This window comes from Juglans regia, chromosome 7, assembly GCF_001411555.2.
Source record: "Juglans regia cultivar Chandler chromosome 7, Walnut 2.0, whole genome shotgun sequence".
Classification (NCBI taxonomy): Eukaryota; Viridiplantae; Streptophyta; class Magnoliopsida; order Fagales; family Juglandaceae; genus Juglans; species Juglans regia.
The window spans coordinates 26,090,676-26,105,026 of NC_049907.1; the positions used below are offsets into that span (position 1 = coordinate 26,090,676).

At 38.5% G+C, this 14,351-nt stretch overlaps 1 pseudogene; it reads left to right on the forward strand.

The window, feature by feature from the left end:
• Positions 1 to 11,078: 11,078 nt before the first annotated feature.
• The window catches only part of LOC108987330, a 98,526-nt pseudogene continuing 95,253 nt past the window's right edge, over positions 11,079 to 14,351 (forward strand).

Genomic DNA, 14,351 nt, shown 5'->3' on the forward strand with positions numbered 1-14,351 from the left:
CAAAGGACAAAGCTGCAAAAAGGAAAGGATGTCATTCAATTGTGCTGTCATCGCCTTGACCGCCTCAGACCTGGCATCCCCCACAAGCATCCTGGTAGAAGAAGAGGGCTCTTCAGAACGCCAACCTCCTGTGAGGGCCAAGGGTAAAGGTGTAGGGAGTGTTTGATGATCACATTGCCCCAGGCCCTTCCCCTCCACCCACTCCAGCTGAACTCTGCCCTTGGGCGTCCCCAGGGGTGCTTGCCAGCCTACACCCTGCATCATTTTCAAAATAGGGGTGTTGTGGTTGGATGACCCCCTAACGAAGACGAAGATCCTTCCTCGCTAAGCACAACGAGATTGTTGTAAGAGAAACCTTCAGGACACATGACGCCCGTGGGGACCGTCCCCTCTACCCACCGATACTGTCAGGACCTCTGAGTCAGAACACCTGGTAGCCCCAAGGCGCTTAGGCACCTCTAGATGCTTAACGTGGGCAGCTTCGATAGAGACCCCAGAGCCTGGCTCTACCAAGGCCTCGAGGAAGGCGGCTTGTAGTGCCTTGTCGTCTAAATTGTAGGAAGAATTCCCAAGGCCACTACATGGGTGGAAGGGGCATTCTAGGCAGAGGAAGATGCATAGGGCGACGCCGAGGAGGACACATTAGAAAGACTCAGCCCACCGCCTATCCCCACCAGGTCCACGAACGGGGTCCCTTCCTCTGTGCGGGGTCTCTTCACTGCCGTGAAGGAGTTGCCCTCGAAGGATGCTTGGGCCCTCGCAGGGTAGAGAGCCCTTTCAGGGTTTCTCTGCCCCTCACGTGCGACCAGTCAAACAAAATCGAGAATCGGGCCATGTTTGCCTGAGACAGAAGAATGTCGATCCACACCTCTTCCACATGTTCCCAAACCCAAGCATACACCAACCGAATACAGGACCTCTCCTGGTCGAATAAGTCAAACTCGACCTTTTTAACATCAGGAACAATCCCTAATCAGACTGGACGGGGAACTCATGGGTGATGACTTCCCTATGTGGGAATTCTCACCCATCTCCCGACACGAAGAAGAATTTGATCTCCCATCACTTAGCATGGGAGTAACATGGCTGGAGACGGACAAACCTAAATTTTGTCCAGGACATGAAGTTGCAAATGTTCTCTTGGAAGATAAGGACTATATGGGTGAACAAGAACTCCAGCATGGTTAATTGGGATATTTTCCCCTTGTCGACTCCAAGATCATGCGCCAAGCCACGCAACACTCCAGAACAATCTGCCAGGTGTGGGGGTTTAGCTACGCAGGGGCCAGACCTAAGAAGTCCAAGAAGTCGCGTACCAGGTGGTAGAAAGGGAGTCTGAGCCCATGGGAGAACACACCGGTGTTCAGAGCCACTTTCTTGGAGTTGCCCGCTGAGTCAACAGTAGCGCGGTCAACCTCAGGAAGCTCCAAAACCATCGATTCTAGAATCAAGTACATTCACCGTTGAGCACCAAGAGTGGTGGGGCCGAGAACCGAAGCCCAGGCGTACCCATAGAAGGAGGGAGGCTTGTCCCAAGAGGCATATCTCAAAGCCATGAAAGATACATCAGAAGAAGGAACCACGACCCAAGTAGTGAGGCGAGAGGAGAGAGAAACTACCGAAGGGAGAGTACTCAAAGCTCGGGTGAGTGTTGCGATGGGAACTGGAGAGAGGAGTAAATAGGGCAAGGGACGATAGTTAGAGACCCTAGTTGGAAGCGTGATGGGACACGACGAAGAGACAAATGCACTGATTCCCAAGGCAAGAAGGCATACAAAGATGCGAGTAGATTACAAACTAGGGGTGCTACCCGCATGGTGCGGGGCGGGGGCACCCCCTCCCCGCCCCCCGCCCTGCACCATGCGGGTGATGGGGGTTTTTCCCCCGCACCCCGCCCCCGGGATGGGGAAAAACCCCCATCCGCCCCGCCCCCCGCCATTATATTAAAAAAAAAAATTTTTTGGTCTAAAAATATTTTTTTAGACCAAAATTATAATATAATTTAAATAATAAATTAAAATTTATAAATATAAAAAAAATTTAAACTCATTAGAGTTAGATTTTGGATTGATTTGGCCTCCTAGGCCAATCTTTATATAGGAGGCCAAGGCAATACAATAGTCATCTTTAAGCAATGTGGGACTTAGTAGTAAGTCCCACATTGCTTAAAGATGACTATTGTATTGCCTTGGCCTCCTATATAAAGATTGGCCTAGGAGGCCAAAGCAATCCAATGACTTGAATATAATTTTAAGTCTTTTATATATTGTGTATATTTATATCCAATATATTTATTTAATATATATAAATAAAAATTTTTTTTTTAATGTGGGGCGGGGGCGGGGGCGGGGCGGGGCCCCGCTGGGGTCATCCCGCCCCCCGCCCCCGCTATGCTCTCTCTATGCGGGGCGGGGGACCCCGCCCCCGCATGGACGAAGCGAGTTAGCCCGCCCGCCCATGCGGGGGCGGGGTGGAAGCCGGGCGGGGCAGCGGGGGCGGGGCCCCGCTGCCCACCCCTATTACAAACGTGGGAAAGGTTTAAATTCCCTCCGCCCTAGCGCATAGAGAATTTGCAGGGTAGTTGGAATGGTGATTTGTGTGAGTTGGGCCCGCACTGCCTGGCAGAGCCCATGAGCTGTGAGGGAATGGGCAAAAAGAACTCAGGGAGAAGGGCCCAAGGAAGCCTACCGCCAACAAGCTCAGCTAGTGGCCTACCCCCATCTCCTATCTAGGTGCATTAATGGGACCAAGACCTCTTAGGGTCTAGTCCCTCAAAGAATCAGAGGCATTAAATGTGTCCGAGAGTGGCCTCCCTCGAGGTCGAACCCCGATGCCTAGCACGGGTGGCCACATTAAATGTCATGTTCCACCGTCTCGATAAGGAGAATGATGACCATGATGGGCAAGTTTTAAGAGGAATGGGGCACAAATAAAAGTAGGTATGTGATACAAAGAAAGGAGGGGTATTTTGATGTTTAAGATTCATCCTTTCCGTTTTTCATAGGTTAAGCTCTCACGATAACTAATTTGGGCATCGAAGGCTTCCTAGCTCTAGCCACCCTTTCCTTCTTCTTCTTTGGCAGGTGTTAGACAGTAGTTATGGTGACGGCTACAAAATACGCCTTAACAATATACCTGATGGTGTTAATATTTTGATTTATATTATTGTTAAATATTTTATTGGTCCTCCTAATATCACTACTTGTATTATTTATTATTTGAATAATTTATGTTGTCCCACCATGTCTGATTATAAATGGTATCAAAATATTTTCATTGCCAAAGTTATGCTCTGGGAAGACAATTTGAAACGTTATTGGAAAGAGAAGTTCATTGGCGGACTACGTCATCTTTTTACTCAAAAGGTGAAAGACGAACTTAGTAATGCTACTAGTTTGATTAATTATGATAATTTCACTTATGACGATATCATTAGTACAATTGAGAAACTTGGTATCAGTATGTGTTATAATAAAAAAATGTTATGTCAACAATTGAAAAATACTAAAATAGCCAAATATGAAATAGGAAATTTTTGTGAACAATTTGGCTTACCTCCTATTACTCCTTCCAGGCAAAAACGGGAAAACCCTAATAAGTTTTATAAATCCAAAAAACACACGTATAAAACATGTGATGATTTTAAAAAAGAAAAAAAAAAACCTATTTACAAAAAATATTTTTTTCTCGAAACACTACTGAGGAAAATGTTTCAACTATGGTAAGTATGGTCACTTTAGTAAAGATTTTACTAAAAACCCTAGTTGGATGAAAAAACGCATTAATCAGTTAGATATTGATAACAATGCTAAAGAAGAACTTATTCGTATTTTTTAATCAAGGTCTTCCTAATCATCTCATATCAATAAATTCAGTTCAAGTAATTCTGATTATCACTCTACTATTGAACCATCTAATACTCCAAATATTAAAATTAGTTGTAATGATTCTTATTGCAAAATCATAAATGTTTTATCCAAAAGTGAAGAACAATAAAACCTTTTGATTATCCTAATTAGACAAATCATGAATCCCAAGCTGAAGGAATAATATCTTCAAAAGTTCAAGAAAACCATGGTAAAAGAACACCATGAGAAAAGTATTAGACCCAAAATTAGCCTTAATTAAACTTTGGAAAGATTCAATAAGAAGAAATCCAAAATAATTTATGTTAATGATCTCTAGCATGAAATTTTTTCTATTAAAAAAGAAATTTTTGAACTTAAGAGTAAGTTGAACAATATCAAAACTAATAATAACTTTCTTAAACACGAGTTATTACTTTTGAAAATTGATAAACAGTTTGATCAATACAATAAGTCCAATAATGATGAGCAAGATGATGGTGCTAGCTCCACTCATCAAGCACCTCTTTCTGATATTGATAAAGTATGTTTGATTGATCGACTTATTCCTGTAAAATGGTTTTTCAAAGTTAATATTGTTATTTGTCATGAATTTAAATTTAATGTTGTTGCTTTGATTGATTCAAGATCTTATATGAATTGTATTCAAGAGAATATAATTCCTAGCAAATACTATGAAAAGTCTACTTAAAGACTATTATCTACTAATGGTTCTCAAATGATAATCAAATATGAGTTCAATAATGCTCATGTTTACCAGGATAATGTTTGTTTTTAATTCAAGTTAGAAATATGACTAATAAAGTAATTCTTGGTATTCCTTTTATTTATGCTTTATAATATTATATTTGTTTCTTATTGAGTATGATGGCATTGCTACTAACCCTTTTGGCCAGAAAGTAAAATTCAAATTTGCTTCAAAGTTGGATATTGACACTAATGATTGTTGAAATGCTTTGATCTTTGCTAAGACTAAACATTTGAATTTCCTAAAACAGGAAATCAAAAACAAAAAAAAAAAAAAAAACTGTTGAACAGTTATCTGATAAATTTTTATAGTCAAAGATTGATAGTTTTAATAAATAAAAAACTTGTTAATGGTTTTTGGCATAGGAAGAAATACATTGTTGATTTACCTTATGTTAAATATTTTTCTTAAAAAAATATTCCTACTAAAGTCAAATCTATTCAAATGAATAGTGAGACTTTAGAATTTTGCAAAAATCAAATTCATGATTTGCTTGCTAAAAGAATTATTAGGCACAATCGGTTTGGATACAAAAGTCCATTCACCTCATCTCATCTAATTATTACAATTTTTCTAAATTCTCACACAAAATATAATAAACAATTCAATTTTTTCAAATCTCAAACAATAATAATATTAAAAAATAATATTATAACAATATTTTATTCAACTTTCATCTCAACTCACTATCAAAACCTCCCTTAAGTCACCTTGGTCATGTGTTGTTTTCTATGTTCAGAAAAATACTGAGATTGAGAGATGAACACTTCACTTAATCATCAATTACAAACACTTGAACAACATGTTAGAATGGATTGGGTACCTAATTCCCAACAAGAATGACTTGATCCATAAGTTCAGTGATGCCACAGTATTTTCCAAGTTTGACATGAAGTATGGTTTCTGACAAGTTCATATTAGTGATACCAATACGTATAAAACTGCTTTTACCACTAAAGTTTTGAATTCCATTCCAGTGACCATTCTAATTGAGGTACTGGAACGGGATATTTCGGTACCGATATGTTTTTGTGTACCGTTTTGAGATAGTATTTATATAAATTAATTAATTATATTTATATAAACAATCATATATATATATAGGAAAATTATATTCCAAACTAACTGGAATATATATAACTATAAATATATTTATAGTCTTTACATAAATATATTAATTATAAAAATATATTTTTTGGTTCCCTTAAATCGATGTTTTCATTTATAAACGAGATATAGAGCAGTGTAGATGTACAAAATAGATGGAACTTTAGGAAATAATAGGAAAACCTAGGATAAAGTAGATGGAACTTTGGTAAACAATAGTTTTTTTTTTTTTAGTAATCAACCTTTCTTCATTAAGTTAAACAAGTGTTGGATACAAGGAGGGACTCCCTCCATTGAAATGCTCTCCTCAGAGAGTTTTGGTGCATCCTTAACTAGACAATGAGCAATACAATTGGACATCCTAGAAATGAAATGCACAGACCCCAGAGACAAACTTTTTAGTTCTTCTTTAATATCTTGTATGATCAATCCTGTTGAGCTCCAATCCAATGTCTCGCTGTTGAGGTCCTTCACCACACTCAATGCATCCCCTTCAAGAAGTAATTTTGAGATTCCTATATGTTTACAGAACAAAACTGCTCTGAGGGCTGCCACTGACTCATCTAGTTTGGCATCGGGGAATAACTTCCTTGAAGATCTCAGAGTTGCTATTACTCTCCCTTCCCAATTCCTGACCACCACACCTATCCCCACTCTACTGCTTAGTCGATCAACAGATGCATCCCAGTTGGCCTTGTAGGCATTCATAGGGGGGGTCTCCAGGTTTGTCGTGTGGCCTACTATGTTCTCTCATCAGCTTGCTATCATTTGCCTCCTTAAACTCCTTAGAAAGATGTGAAGCGGACAGAACCACCCTTGAGGGATCCTCAAATTTCTCTTCAAACACAAGAGTATTCCTTCTCTTCCACACCTTGTAAGCTGTATATGCAAGCTCTTCTACATCTTCTTCATTGAAATTTGATAAGACATGCTCCACTACCTCTTTAAAAGATGTAAAACTGACCTTCATTTTTGCAGACTCCTCGAGCAAGCAGCCCATACATCCTGCACTGATGGGCACGACCAGAAGGCATGCAAGACAGATTCTGACTCCAACTTGCATACTGGGCAAACCGAGATAACCTTGATTTTCCTCTTACTGAGGTTGAAGTTAGTTGGTAAGGAATCATGGGAAGCTCTCTCCATAAGAATAGTCTGACAGCACTCGGGATCTGTAACTTCCAGATTTTTGGCCATATCTCCTTATGATTTGAATGAACAGAAGATTGTCCCACCGAGTTTTGTGACTTTGTACCCAATAAGTGATAAGCACTATTAACAGAAAAAAGTCCATCTTTATTACACCTCCAAATAAGCTTGTCTGGACTGCCACTGCTACTAATGGGGATCTTGCAAATATTGTTGATGTCTTCCTCGATGAGTGTGCTTTTCAGAGCTTCCAACTTCCAAGATTTAGTTTGATCATCAATCAAGGTACTGACCTGCCAGTGAACAAAACTCTGATTCAGAGGTGTTGAAGGCCAAGTATTACTTTAGGTCTGATTTTCTACATGCAAAACTAGGTAGCAATGTCTCTTTTCTTTGGAGAAGTTTTATGGAAGCAAGAACTGTTTTGGAGGCAGGCTTGATTTGGAGGATTGGGAATGGGGATGCAGTCAACATATAAAGCCAGTGTCATCATTTCATCGCTAACAAATTGCATGGAAGGGAGAAAGTGGGATTTGAGAAAAATATAAGAAATGACAAGTGTGTCCTCACTATTCAAAACTATTCACGAAACTACCACTGAAGTTTATTTCGAACCGAAAAGCCATTTCCAGCCAAAATATCGGAATCATAGTAAACCAAGGATTTGAGAAAACATAGTAAACCACTATTTGAGCGGTTACGGTCTAATCCACCTTCTTGGTCAGATATTCATACTTATTTTATTAAATAAATTAAGATCCATGTCAAGACTCTACCCTGTCTTGGTATTCATACTGTTAATTCTTTTAAAATTGTTGAAATCAATGCTTCCGATATTAGTTATAGTAGCATTTTAAAACAAATTGTTTCATCAGGCTCTTCTAAAAAAATTATTTGTTTGGAATAGTGCACAATTTAATTATAGTATTATTCAGAAATAAATTTTATCATTTGTATTATGTATTTCTAGATTTCAAAGTGATTTGTTAAATCAAGAAATTTTATTACGTATTGGTTGCAAAAGTACTGCTAAGTTTGTTTTAGAAAAAGATGTTAACATTGTTTCAAAACTTATTTTTGTTCGATGGCAAGCTATTTTAAGTTTTTTTATTTTAATATTGAATATATTAAAGGTTCACAAAATGTTATCCTTGATTTTGTTAATCGTGAATTTTTGCAAAATAATGAACAGCAAAAAGTCAAGCAAAGATAAACATGTTCCACAGGTTCCTGTCCCTGACAGGCAACTGGTGAAACCTGAACCTGCTTCCCCTGGATCTTACTAATTGGTTTACTACCCTTGCTAGTATAGACATTGTTAAACCTAGTTTCTCATCTGCTTTAGCCACAACCCATGATCCTTATGCTAATGCTATCACTAAATCCCATCAACCCATCAACATATTCAACATTTTGATTATTATGCTCCAAGACTGTCCAAAAACAATATTGTCAAAACCTGTTTTATATTGAACCTAATTGGTCAATATATACCGATTCCCCCAAAATTGCCTTTGCCTATTTTTTCCCTGGTTTTCATTGGGTTCTTGAAAATATTCAGAAAAACCTACAATATTACTCATTCATTCTCACCCAAACACAACCCATCCTAATTAAACCCATTTTTTATAAAATCAATAAAACGAAGCTGATCTTCTAGATTTTATATATTAAATTTGATTACTAAAGAAAAATGAGGAGCTCGTCCCTATATTACCAAGAAGATTCCTGATTCCGATGTTACCTACTGCTACTATGATTATGTCAAAGTATAGTTCAAATTCATGTTATTCCAAAATGTTGATATGTCTCATTCCTAGTTCATTAATTTTAACAAAAAATGCAATTCTCAATTCCCTCTTTGGTTTATGAGATGTTGGACATAATTTGGTCTTATTTCAGAAAACTTTCCTGATAAACTCAATGGTGCTATTAAATATTTTGCTACTATCCACAAAACTAACCAGCATGGTCAAAAGTTCCATGTTTCCCTTCACTTTTGCAAGAAATACAAAGTTCTCTGGATCCTAAAGTGAAGTTATGCTAAGAAAAGTGATATTCTTGTTCGAAATTGGAGTGACAAGTGGTGAGACAAATTTCTTCACACCCAAGACATTAGTGAAAATGTTACTAGAGATCTTCCTCTTAACTTCTGAATTTTGAAAGTATTGAGGAATCTCCCACTATTAAAACCATGATTCAAGAGCCTATATATCCTATTGCTTAGGCGATACAACAACATGCTTCATCTAATAAATCAAGTAAATCTTCTAAATCTAAGAAGAAGTCTTTTCTCCAAGGACTCAAGAAATAATATTTAATTTATCTGTTAAAGAAGTCCTTCCAGGATGATGGTGACAATTCTGATAATGAGTCGAATGCATCATCTAAAGTCTCTATTGATAATACTAATCCTTATGATGATATATTTGGACATGATCCAAAAATCATTCCAAGGTTATCTAGAAATAGATCCCCTATTTTGATGATAGAATTATTGGCGTTGGCACCAACCAAGCAAAACTACTACAATTATTGGCTAAAGAGCCCATGATTTCCACTACTGGTTCATGCAAAGTCAGATCCATTGCTTTACTCCTACTTTCAATAGCTTTCCTCTGATCAAATGAATAGTAAAAAAAATTTAAAATTACTGTTCATCACTATTCATCCCGAGAATTATTGTACTAATAAGCCACTCTGTTTATATAAGGAGAGCTTGGCTTTGTTGAGAAGCAAGATCTTGTTACAAGAACCCTTAGGAGTTTCAGAACCTCAGAGACCTTCTCTTCTCCTGCTTTCTTGTTCTCCCCCTATAATTCTTGAATAATTTTATGTACTATTGTTCATCTGAAATGAATTACAACCACAACTGTTTGAATTGATAATTTGTGAGTATTTTGAGTATTATTTACTTTTTCTAATCTGAGTATTATTTACTTATTTGCACTTTACTTACACTTTATCTGGTCCCTTTGGAATCCACTCATCTAGTCTCCTTCTATTTTGAGTATTTTGATGGCTGCGTTTGGACATCAAAAACATCTCAACTCAGTTCAAATTTGAACTTAATTTGCCATTCAAACGCACTTTGAAACTGAGTTTTGTCATTCAACCCAGTTTAGACTGTAGATGGACGTAACACGTCTGCAAATGACTGAACTCTGCTCCCAGACTGTAGATGGACATAAACAGCTCAGTTCAAATTGATCACTGCAGATGCACTATTCACACATCCACTTTGTGAATAGTGCATATTATGAAAATGCAAAAAAAAAAAAAAAAAAAAATCGACTGCTGCTAACTTTCTTTACGTTTTGACTTCAGCTTTCGTTGGCGCAAATGGCTACAGTGCTGTTGAGACAATTTCTCTTTTTGTTGTCAGGTGAACAGTATAAAATAATGATGGGACCCATTTTTTTTACAACTTTTCATAAATATATCTAAACTCATTTTAACATTCAAACACATTTTAAACTCATTTTAAGTAGATCCCGCCAAACTCATTCAACAATCCCAACTCACTACTATTCATAAAAAACTTAACTCATCTCAACTCACTTCAATATCCAAACGCGACCTTACTTTTACTTATTTACTTATTTGCACATTAATTATTATATGTATATATGTATATGAAAATAAAGTATTATATATTCTGCACGCCCGTCTAGTTAAAAAATTTCAATCGAAAATGTTAGTTTGTCATTTTACTTTTTTTACTTATTTTGACCGCTTGTGTATTTATTTATTTTTATTTAATAATTAAGAAAATAATTTTTAATATATTAGTATATTTTTTATTTTTTTTTAAATATTTAAATATGTTAAAAAATGTGAAAAAAAAAATAGAGAAGAAGAAGCCAAAATGACTCGACGGTCAAATGGAGTGGTGCTCCTCAAGCGAGAAAGTAGCATCACTCATTTTTAATAGAGTAATGTTAAATATAAATTTTAAATAGATAAGTTTCATACAAGTTTTTTATAAAAAAATATATTTCACTAATAAAAAATAACTTTTTTTATACTTTTTTAGAATGAGACATATTTTTTTACAAAGACTTATATAAAATTTATATATTAAAACTTATAAAAATCATTTCTCTTTTCAATATCCATCCACCTGCCCCCGTTATTGACATGCCGGGTGCTCGTCAACCGCCACCCAACGGTCCCAACCCATCCCGAATCCCGATTCCCATCAACGACCATTGTTAGCGTGGGGAAGATGTCCGTGACGTAGCCTGCTGTAACGGTAGCTTTAGGGTGTTGAAATAAATAAATATCCGATTTATTTTATGGAATTGAAAAAATAAATGGATGGATGAATCTAAGAAGAGGCGTAAATTTAGGGATAATGATCGGCTGAAAGGGCCAACTCCGAAGCAGAGACCACCATAGAAATTATTATATAGATATTGATATTATATATGAAATGGCTGGCGATTTTCGAAGATTAATGTCTTTTTGATCCAGATTTTGCTTCTATATCTGATCGAATCTCTGCCAGTCAACCTCTATATGCACTTCCTTCGCATTTTTCTTCCTTTGCAATTCCATCCCAAACCCAGTCAGTCGCCTCTCTGCCTCTGCCTCTGCCTCTGCCTCTGCCTCTCGTTTCATCCGCGGTCCTCCTCTCTAGGTGTCTTCCCGGTTAACGCGCTTCTTCTGCGTTTTGTAGAAACAGAACCAAAAGCAGAGGCTCTTCGACGAACACCTATTTCGCCACCCTGGTATGCTTATTTTCCCTTCTCTCTCTCTCTCTCTCTCTCTCTCTCTCTCTCTCTCTCACCCATGTTGTCTTCTCTCGGTTTCATATGCAAGTTCATATTTCTTTCTTAGTAATTATCCGTATATATATTCTTTACTGATAACAAAAATTGTATATTCGATCAAATGGTATTGGGATTGAATATTGAATTTGGGTAGAACCGATTAATTATGCCCCCAAGAATGTTTTGTCCGTGGAATCGGATTCAGCTGGTTTTGCTATATATTCAACGTTTGCACTGTGTTGTGATAGGCTATCGATAATTTGGCCTTGAGGAAAAGGCAGAAAGCAGCGGTAAGCACCAACACGGAGGGGTTTGCGACGGATCAGTTTGTAGAAATAGGGGGCTCTGAGTGTTTGGTGGGACTGGAATGCTTTCTGAACATCATCAGATCCCTAGGGATGGGGTCGTGTCTCTCGGGGGACGTGGCCAGCGCCCGCGCACTCCCTTATGCTTTGGCAGCAGCAGCAGCAGTGACGGCGTCCACGTCTGCTTCGGATGTGGGCTCCGGCAACAAGAGCGGGAATTCAAGGAAGAAGATGAGGAAGGACACCTCCTTTGATACCAAGCTGGAGATGTGGCTGCATAGAGTTCCGGAGCGGTTGTTCTTGAATGGCTCCAGTGAGGTTGCATCGCTGTTTAGTAAGCAGGGCAAGAAGGGGATCAACCAAGATGCTATGATTGTTTGGGAGGTTAGTCCTTTTGATTCCACTGTAGGGTTTTTTCGGTTTTCATTATTGATACTCTTTTCTTAAGTAAAACTGCTTTCTAGTTCATACAATGAGATTTCTCTTGATTGTTTATAGATTTCTCTTGATTGTTTAAACTTAGGGCATATATGAAGTAGCAAGAATTTGGATATATGCCTAGAATGGGGACAAATCCATCATTGATGAAAATTAGTGTAGTCCTATTGCAGCATTCTGGGATTCCCAATACAGTTTTTGTTGCACCAACTACTCCATCCATAGCTGTATCTTTTTGAATTTTCTGTGAGGCCATATACACCATTGACTACTATATCGTGGATAGTTAATCTCTTGTTGTCACTTTTGTAGCTGTCCAATTCATTTCGCTTTTAGTTTATTGTCAACCACTCTATTCTAAGTTAGTCTGTCCCCTCATTTTGTCAGCCAGTTTCAATGGCGGGATTCTAACTGAAGTAGAGCGGAATAATTTAGTAGGATGATCATCCTAATGTGTTCTGTAAACAGAGTTCTGCAAAAACACAGCTGGATGGCTAGATAAGGTAGGTTATCTAGAATGTTCTGTCGCTGGAGTTCTCATTTTTGTTGTGATTATGTTTGTGCCTAGATGGTATATGTTCTTTGCAGGAATTTCCTGACTATATGTGTAACGACCCGGTTCAATATTTCTAGAGATGGAAAATGGATAATACTATGGGGCCTAAATTAGTATTAATGGGCCAATATTTGGGAAGCCCAATTTAGGGTTATTGGATAATTTTGAATAGGCTACAGATCCAAAAATTTATTATGGGGTTTTTATTGTGCTAAATAATTAGGTTAAAGCCCATTTAATATTTATGGGCCAAATGGGCCCTATTTAATTGATATTGGGCCCAAGATTATTTAAAGCCCAAAGCTATTTATTGGGCGAGTTGGGCTCATTTTGGAATTGGCCTGTTAGGGTTGTCAAGTGACTAAGCCGATGAAATTATAGGCAAGCCCTAGAAATTAGTTAGACCCTTAAAATGGGCCAACCCATTCGTTAGAGCCCAATAAGAACCCAAGAAAAAGTCCTAGGACCCATGGGTCAAGCCCATGAAATGGACCGAACCCAACCCATGAGACCCATGCATGTGGAATCTTCTTTCTCCCTTGTATAGCTACAGTTTCCGTATGTGTACATATATTCTCAAACTCACTCTCTTCAAGCCGCTACCCTACACGGTGCAAAACCTCTGCATAGTCGTTCCTCCTCAAGCCACCAACCTTCCACAGACATTGTCCCCTCCATACACAACAACACCACACGACAATACCTCCCCCACACCCAGACCACCACGAGCCATCCACTGCAGGTAGCAACCACCTCCCTTCAATCTCAATCACATGAAACGACAGCCTCGAAGAAAATCTGGCTCCAAGCAAGCCTTCCACTTTCAAGCTTCCACCACCACGAAACCGTAAGCCCTGCACCGAGATACCTTAAGCCAAAACATCCTCTTATGTCAAACCAGATCAACCAACTACCCTGCCCATGTCACCCACAATACTGCACCTCCATAAACTGCCCAACTCCACATTTTCTGTTGACCCACACACCAGCACAGTCACCTAACCACCATTTGAGAGCCATGGCAACCACCATTGTACCCCATATTTTCTCTAACTGAAACAGAGCATCCAAGCCATTCTCTCCCCCACATTGTGGTGCCACACAAACTAGCAACCACAAGACCATTGTTGGGGCCAACAAGCCTTCGCACCATAACGCCATGTTGCACTACTCAGAAGAGCACCACCACGTAGCCGAACCAAGTTATTTTGGCCATCTCGACTCACCTCTGCCCCGTTGCCTTTGCCACATTTAACCACCAGTCTAATCACAACCAGCAGTTCCACCTCAATTTCACTCTCTCTCGATTAAGCCCTCTCTCACTCTCTCTCTCTCTAACTCTCAATATATCTCTCTCGCCCCTGGCAATGTGGCATATATATGTTACAGGCTACATAATTTTAAATG